Here is an 8,668-nt window from a genome sequence, read left to right as displayed (position 1 = left end):
TTAAATAAATAAATAGATAGAAGATAGATACTTACTTTCAGTTTTGAAGTTCTAGTTCTTATCTTTCAAAACAATAAATAAACAGCAAAGCAAGGTAGCCTCTGAGCCTTGAAAAATAAAGACGATTTCAGTGGCAAAAAATAGCTGAGCAGCAAGCAAAAACTCCTTTCTTCTATCCCCAAAAACGCTCTTTGCAAGTTGACAAGCTGTGAGTTCAGAGCTCTGCGCTTGTTTTATGTTGTGTGCTCTTTCTAAATACGCGAGGCACTCATTTTAAAGGACTTTTTTTTAACTAGGGCAGAGCTAATTTAAAAAGGGGCGGGAGGGAATGTAAGTTTGACATGTAACTGTACCAGGGTGTGGGTGTTTTTTTTTGGGGGGGGGGGGGATTCACGCCGGTCGGTCAGTAGCTGCCTGGCTTGAAAATTTTATCTGCTTTCAGATTAGTTAATATCCACACCCACTTCCTGCATCGACGACTTTTTAAGATGAGACCAGAGACAGGAGAAGAAAGAAAGAAAGAAAGACATTGGGTTTTAAAGTTGCAGACGGGGTGTCCTACAGTCCTGTTCAGTCTGACACTATAACTCCTTCTTATTGGTGTCTGTGCACCATCTCCCATAGTTTAATTATATATAAAGCTGCAGACAGACAGACAGTGCTTGGAAGAATGCAGCAATGTAGTAAAGGAAAGATATTGTATTGTCAAACTAAACAGGACTGCTGAGCTCCGTCTGCCAGCCACATCTGTTAATAATAATAATTTTAATGTTGCAGTTGTATGCATGGCAGGCTGTTTTGACACAGCGCTGTTAAAGGCATGCAGGGTCGTTAGATGAGGTCATGGTTGGATTCTCCGATGCGGGGTCAGGAGGTCTTCCGACCATACCAGGGAACTGAATTGACCCAACCCTGGTCCTGGAGGAACACTGCTCTACTGGCTTTTGATCCAACCAAGCACTCAATCACATAATTGAACCCTTAACTGAACTCATAATTTGCCTAATCTGAATTTTTTAAATTATTTTAAACAGATGAAGATCAATTTAGGTATAAAATTGTATAAGGAACTTAAATCCAACTTTTTTTTTTAAAAAGCTACACTATTTAAAAAGTCAAATTACCATTATAGTCATTGTAAAATCTAACCCGTTGCAGTGATGAGAGTTAAGTTTAAAATCATATTTATTTTGTTTACCTGCCCTCCTACCTTTTTAGAATAGAATGAAAGAAGTTATTTACAAACCGCTAACCAAGATCATGCAGCAGTCTCTTGACACAGGGGTGGTACCGACCGACTGGAAAATTGCAAACGTAATACCGATCCACAAAAAGGGAAACAAAACTGAACCAGGTAACTACAGACCAGTAAGCCTGACTTCTATTACATGCAAACTTATGGAAACTATAATAAGATCCAAAATGGAAAATTACCTATATGGTAACAGGGTCCTGGGAGACAGTCAACATGGTTTTAGGAAAGGGAGATCGTGTCTAACTAACTTGCTTGATTTTTTTGAGGATGCAACATCGATAATGGATAATTGCAAAGCATATGACATGTTTTATTTAGATTTCCAGAAAGCTTTTGACAAAGTCCTGCACAAAAGAGTGTTTTGGAGTGGTTAACATGTAGAAAACAGAAAGTACTGATTAGAGGAAAAACCTCAGAATGGAGTGTGGTAACCAGCGGTGTACCACAGAGATCAGTATTAGGTCCTCTGCTATTCCTAATCTACATTAATGATTTAGATATTGAAATTGGAGAAGGAATCTATGAAAAAGACCTAGGAGTTTTTGTTGACTCAGAAATGTCTTCATCTAGACAATGTGGGGAAGCTATAAAAAAGGCTAACAAGATGCTCGGATACATTGTGAAAAGTGTTGAATTTAAATCAAGGGAAGTAATGTTAAAACTGTACAATGCACTAGTAAGACCTCATCTTGAATATTGTGTGCAGTTCTGGTCACCTCGCTATAAAAAAGATATTGCTGCTCTAGAAAGAGTGCAAAGAAGAGCAACCAGAATTATTCCGGGCTTAAAAGGCATGTCATATGCAGACAGGCTAAAAGAATTGAATCTGTTCAGTCTTGAACAAAGAAGACTACGTGGCGACCTAATTCAAGCATTCAAAATTCTAAAAAGTATTGACAGTGTTGACCCAAGGGACTTTTTCAGCCTGAAAAAAGAAACAAGGAGCAGGGGTCACAAATGGAGATTAGACAAAGGGGCATTCAGAACAGAAAATAGGAGGCACTTTTTTACACAGAGAATCGTGAGGGTCTGGAACCAACTCCCCAGTAATGTTGTTGAAGCTGACACCCTGGGATCCTTCAAGAAGCTGCTTGATGAGATTCTGGGATCAATAAGCTGCTAACAACCAAACGAGCAAGATGGGCCGAGTGGCCTCCTCTCATTTGTAAACTTTCTTATGTTCTTATGTTCTTAATATCATTGCCAAAAAACAGACAATGATCTCATTGTGAGTTTTGTTTTTTTTGGTTTTGTTTTTTAAACACCTTGGTTAATCATTACGTTATATATCAAAATGAATCATGTTTATAATGCATTCTTCTTGCCGGTGGGGTCATAAACAGAAGCGTAAAAAAGGGAAAGGCCAATTTAATATGATGTTACACAAGCAAAGCTGTTGCAGAGGTGGAGAGGATGAGAGCCACAATACAGCTGTTTTATTTGATATACACTGCCTTGTTTAATGCGTCCTGAGATTACAGGTAACAACACGAACACCTGGCTTTAATCTACTGATATTTCATCACTGTTGGAAGAAAAGCAAGATGATTAATAAAAGTTTGCATAGCAATGGCATCCTGTTTATCTACATCAATCATTGAGAAAGCAGGGGTGTATAATTTAGTATTTCATTTGTTAGTTTTTTTTTAAATTTTTATAATTAATTAAAATCTGGTTGGAAAAAAAAAAAAAGTTTTGTAAGAATTCCTATTGGAACTCCTTCAGAAGTTGAAATAAAACGCACAGTACAATTGTCATGGGATTCCTTTAGACCAAAGCTGGGTAAGACGCATTTAATATCGTATTTGATATAAACTCGTATAGGATTTGTTTAAAAACTCGTGGGATTCGTTTAGATTCCTATAGAAGTCATAGTGCTTGATTTGTACAGGTAGTACACTGTGCATGCCTTTCAATTACAGGGAAGGAAGTTTAGCCCTGCCATATCCCAAATTAAACATGTTCATTTATAAATCAAACAACCCATATTTATAATAAAACCAAAGCATATTATTAACTGGCCTCAGCATGTTATTTGGTTTATTTGGAACACCACATTCGGTTGCTTTAATTTATTTTTCTGCACACTGTCTGTCGCTTTGTAGAAGACGCTACTATAAACAGCTAACCTCAGAGCTGCAGCGTTGGCTCTGGGGCACTTTAAAGGCAAGCGCACAGGTGCCTGGTCAGACTGGTGAGCAGCGAACCGGGAACACTCTGGCCGACCTAAGCCCTGCTTGACCAATTGATATTTAGTGGGCAAGGCGTCTACGCTGTGTAGATGAGGCAAAACAAGCGGGTAATATAGGCTATGCTGCTGCTACAGATTTCTTATTAATATTTTCATTATTTATTTTTTTTTTTTAAAAATTCCTCGCTAATAAAAAAATTTACGATCTTATATATTAACTTGACCACACACGACTCAAGTTTTGTGTGTCTTTTTCCACACGAAACAGTACTTTTGTCATGTCTTCGTCAGCGCGTACGCGTAATGGGGGTGGGGGGGGGGGGGGGGGGGGGGGGGGTCGTCCCCACGGTTTAATTCGCGAATTTCGAAGCGCTGAAGTCTTATAGAATTATATGCAATTCTTATAGTATAACATATATGACTGGAAATTACAATGCAGTGATGGAAAAGTCAGTGTCCATGACGTATATCAAAAATATGTACATAATTCAATAGTACAGATTAAGAAATGACAACGAATAGTTTAATGGGTCTAGATTGGTACACAAATGCAGTGGTACAGCACATTAAATAACTAATTTACAATATGTGGAACAATGTCTAATGCGCTCAAGATACATGAAACATAACACACACAGTCGGACAGAATACATATACATACAAACATACACACACAGACACGTCCATGTATCGCGACAGTCTTATATTCTCAATAACTTTAGCAAAGTGATGTTCATACCCCGTTTCATCACAATTTGATAAGATGTTTTTTCAGTTACATGCAAAACTGCAGTGTGACAGATCAAGTCTCAACATAACAATTTCCAAATATTGGCAATTCGGCAGATGAATAATGAATTCCCTTGCCTTTCATTTACGTCTTCCTTTCCAGTAATGAAGATTGTGTTTGAGGTCAGATATGTTTTTCATCTAGTAAATTTAGAACATGTGTTCAATTCAGAAATGTTTTTTCCTCCCTCGTTTTATCCTTATTCAACTGTATCACATTTAAACTCTGTTTTTGCAGTTTCCGGCTGCTTTTCCCCATGTACCAGCTTACCCTGGTTTGCCATGGTTTTAATATGCTCTGTCACACCTCTCTGTGCTTTACAATGCTTCCCTATGCTTTACCAGACCTCTCTGTGCTTTACAATGCTTCCCTATGCTTTAACACACCTCTCTGTGCTTTACAATGCTTCCCTGTGCTTTACCAGACCTCTTTGTGCTTTACAATGCTTCCCTATGCTTTACCAGACCTCTCTGTGCTTTACAATGCTTCCCTATGCTTTACCAGACCTCTCTGTGCTTTACAATGCTTCCCTGTGCTTTACCAGACCTCTCTGTGCTTTACAATGCTTCCCTATGCTTTACCAGACCTCTCTGTGCTTTACAATGCTTCCCTGTGCTTTACCAGACCTCTCTGTGCTTTACAATGCTTCCCTATGCTTTCCCAGACCTCTCTGTGCTTTACAATGCTTCCCTGTGCTTTACCAGACCTCTCTGTGCTTTACAATGCTTCCCTATGCTTTACCAGACCTCTCTGTGCTTTACAATGCTTCCCTATGCTTTACCAGACCTCTCTGTGCTTTACAATGCTTCCCTATGCTTTACCAGACCTCTCTGTGCTTTACAATGCTTCCCTATGCTTTACCAGACCTCTCTGTGCTTTACAATGCTTCCCTATGCTTTACCAGACCTCTCTGTGCTTTACAATGCTTCCCTGTGCTTTACCAGACCTCTCTGTGCTTTACAATGCTTCCCTATGCTTTATTATTATTATTATTTATTATTATTATTATTATTAATAATAATAATAATAATAATAATAATAATAATAATAATAAATCTTTATTCAATTCATGTGCAGTAATGCTCAAAAGCGCTTTAGAAGCAGACTAAAACACAGAAACAAAATTAAAGTGCAATTATTAAAAGCAGAAGTAACAACAAAACTAGAACATGCTAATATTAACAAAAGGCAATATTATAAAAACATGGTTTAATCGAGATTTAATAAAAGATGGTATAGCGTTCCAGAGCATTAAAACAAAAAGCAGCTTTTTTGGGAAACTTTTATAAGAGCTGGCTTAACACGTTTTGTTTTGTTTTTTTGTTGTTTTTTTCTGTGCTTTGCCACGCTTCCACTGTGCTTCAGTAGAATGTTTTTTTTTTTTACCGTGGGATATTTTTTTTTTTATAGGATTAGCTGAATTCTCAGCCATTGTCAAACTGCAGCATGTTGTTTTGCAATTGTGCTTTTGAATTCTCAGCCTGCGCTCTTCCTAGGAAACGCTAGGCTGTTGCAGAGTGAGGCAATGTTGAAATAGCTGAAATACTTGAAATGAATAGCTGTCACCTCACCCTGTTTCTGAACGCTTTTCTTGTGTGGCACCGTGATGAACTGGGTGTGTCTGTGCAAAAAAAAAGCGGTGTGGTGTGACCGTGGGGGAGAAGGAGAAGTGTGTGTGTGTGAGAGAGAGAGAGAAGGAAAAATACAATGCCCTTTAATTTGGAAGAAGGAAGAAAGTTACACAGACAGAGCCCCACAATCCTGTTCAGTTTAACCCTACAACACACTTCCTTCTTGGTGTCTGTGTTCAGCCAGGTTAGAGTCATTAAAGTGGTTTGTTATGTTGTCAAACTGAGCAGGATTGTAGTGCTCAGTCTGTCTGTGAAAGTGCAGGTTCTGTCTTGTATGCGTTGCCACAGCGACGAGGGATGGATGGTAAACAAACCATCTGGTAATCACTGTTCTTTTGATGCAGTGCTGAGGTTGACAGTTTTCAACAACAGAGAGATGACATCATCACAGCCTAGCCCACAGAGGGTCAAGGCGGGGCTCTTCCATTGACATCACACCCATCTCCCTCCCTTCTTCTTTTTGATCCTTCTTTTACCTCACTGCCGCCTTCTCTTCCTTTTCCTCTCCTTCCTTTTTTAAAATTCTTTTATCCGTTAATTTCCAACTCTATTCTTCCACTTTTCTCTCCTCCCTGACTTTGTTAAAGAAAAGGGCTTGTAAGCAGGAGGTCCCTGGTTAAAATCCTGGCTCACTCACTGACTCGTGTGACCCTGAGCAAGTCACTCCACCTCCTTGTGCTCTGTCTTTCGTGTCAGGCTTCTTATTCTTGACTGTGCAGCCGGTTCATCATTTACACATGCTAGTCTCTGTAAATTGCCTTGGATAAAGGCATCTGCTGAATAAACAAATAATAATAAGAGAGCACAGAAAATGTAGTAGACTAACACTGATGATGTTATACTGTAGTGTCAAACCGAACAGCATTGTGGGGCATTCTGTCTGTCTTCAGTGAAACTAAACTCTGTTAGAATGTAATAGTAATCTTTATATAATGGACCAAAGTGCTTTACAAGATACAAGACTAGGGTGTGTGAACTATGCATCAGAGTCTCTTACAACAACACCTCACCCCAAAGACGCAAAACAAGGAGGTTCAGTGACTTGCTCAGAGTCACACACAGTGAGTCAGTGGCTGAACTGGGATTTGAACCGGGGACCTCCTAGTTAGGAGCTTGTGTCGTTAACCACTGACCACACAGCCTCCCACGCTGGCATGCCCACCAGGAAGGAATTGCAAACTATTTTTCGGTTGCATCTGGAATTTGTCAGTTAAGGTTCGGTACAGGTAATTATCTGGGAATGTTTAAAATATGGCCAACATCATTCAAGTAAGAAGTAAAATGTCTAAGAGATACAAATGGCAAAATCATAGATGAAGAAAAAAAAATAGAAAAAAAAATAGCAAATATATTAAAAGATTATTTTTCACTTTTCACAAATATATTAAATGATTACTTTTCACAAGTTTTTACAAACTGACAACATGCCCCACATGTCATCCAGTTCCTATCCAGTTTTAAATAACTTTAGCATAACCGAGGCAGAAGTGTTAAAGGGACTAGGAGCTCTTAAAAAAAACAAATCCCCTGGGCCGGATGAGATCCTCCCAATAGTACTCAAAGAAATGAAAGAAGTAATTTACAAACCGCTAACCAAGATCATGCAGCAGTCTCTTGACACAGGGGTGGTACCGACAGACTGGAAAATTGCAAACGTAATACCGATCCACAAAAAGGGAAACAAAACTGAACCAGGTAACTACAGACCAATAAGCCTGACTTTATTATAAGTAAACTTATGGAAACTATAATAAGATCCAAAATGGAAAATTACCTATATGGTAACAGTATCCTGGGAGACAGTCAGCATGGTTTTAGGAAAGGGAGATCGTGTCTAACTAACCTGCTTGATTTTTTTGAGGATGCAAAATTGACAATGGATAATTGCAAAGCATATGACATGATTTATTTAGATTTCCAACAAAGTCCCACATAAAAGATTAATTCTCAAGAATGCAGTAGGGATTCAAGGAAACGCATGTAGTCTTGAACAAAGAAGACTACGTGGCGACCTAATTCAAGCATTCAAAATTCTAAAAGGTATTGACAGTGTCGACCCAAGGGACTTTTTCAGCCTGAAAAAAGAAACAAGGACCAGGGGTCACAAATGGAGTTTAGAAAAAGGGGCATTCAGAACAGAAAATAGGAGACACTTTTTTACACAGAGAATTGTGAGGGTCTGAAGCTGACACCCTGGGATCCTTCAAGAAGCTGCTTGATGAGATTTTGGGATCAATAAGCTACTAACAACCAAACGAGCAAGATGGGCTGAATGGCCTCCTCTCGTTTGTAAACTTTCTTATGTTCTTATGTTCTACATGGATTAGGGAGTGGTTAACATGTAGAAAACAGAAAGTACTGATTAGAGGAAAAACCTCAGAATGGAGCGAGGTAACCAGTGGAGCACCACAGGGATCAGTATTAGGTCCTCTGCTATTCCTAATCTACATTAATGATTTAGATTCTGGTATAGTAAGCAAACTTGTTAAATTTGCAGACGACACAAAAGTAGGAGGAGTGGCAAACACTGTTGCAGCAGCAAAGGTCATTCAAAATGATCTAGGCACGATTCAGAACTGGGCAGACACATGGCAAATGACATTTAATAGAGAAAAGTGTAAGGTACTGCATGCAGGAAATAAAAATGTGCATTATAAATACCATATGGGAGATATTGAAATTGAAGAAGGAATCTATGAAAAAGACCTAGGAGTTTGTGTTGAATCAGAAATGTCTTCATCTAGACAATGAGGGGAAGCTATAAAAAAAAGGCTAACAAGATGCTTTGATATATAGTGAAA

The 8,668-nt window shown here is 38.7% G+C and overlaps 1 protein-coding gene across 1 annotated transcript in view; it reads right to left on the bottom strand.

Moving 5' to 3' along the window:
- LOC121305258 (protein-glutamine gamma-glutamyltransferase K-like) overlaps positions 1–262 on the bottom strand; it is a 28,320-nt gene extending 28,058 nt beyond the window's left edge. Inside the window, exon 1 of the mRNA XM_041236816.1 lies at positions 36–262. The gene's annotated coding sequence lies outside the window, so the exon portion shown is untranslated. The remainder of the gene's footprint in view (positions 1–35) is intronic.
- Between the last annotated feature and the right edge of the window lie 8,406 nt (positions 263–8,668).

Source organism: Polyodon spathula, chromosome 42, assembly GCF_017654505.1.
Source record: "Polyodon spathula isolate WHYD16114869_AA chromosome 42, ASM1765450v1, whole genome shotgun sequence".
NCBI lineage: Eukaryota > Metazoa > Chordata > Actinopteri > Acipenseriformes > Polyodontidae > Polyodon > Polyodon spathula.
The sequence above is the reverse complement of the archived record's forward strand: the minus strand, read 5'-3'. Positions and strand labels throughout refer to the sequence as shown.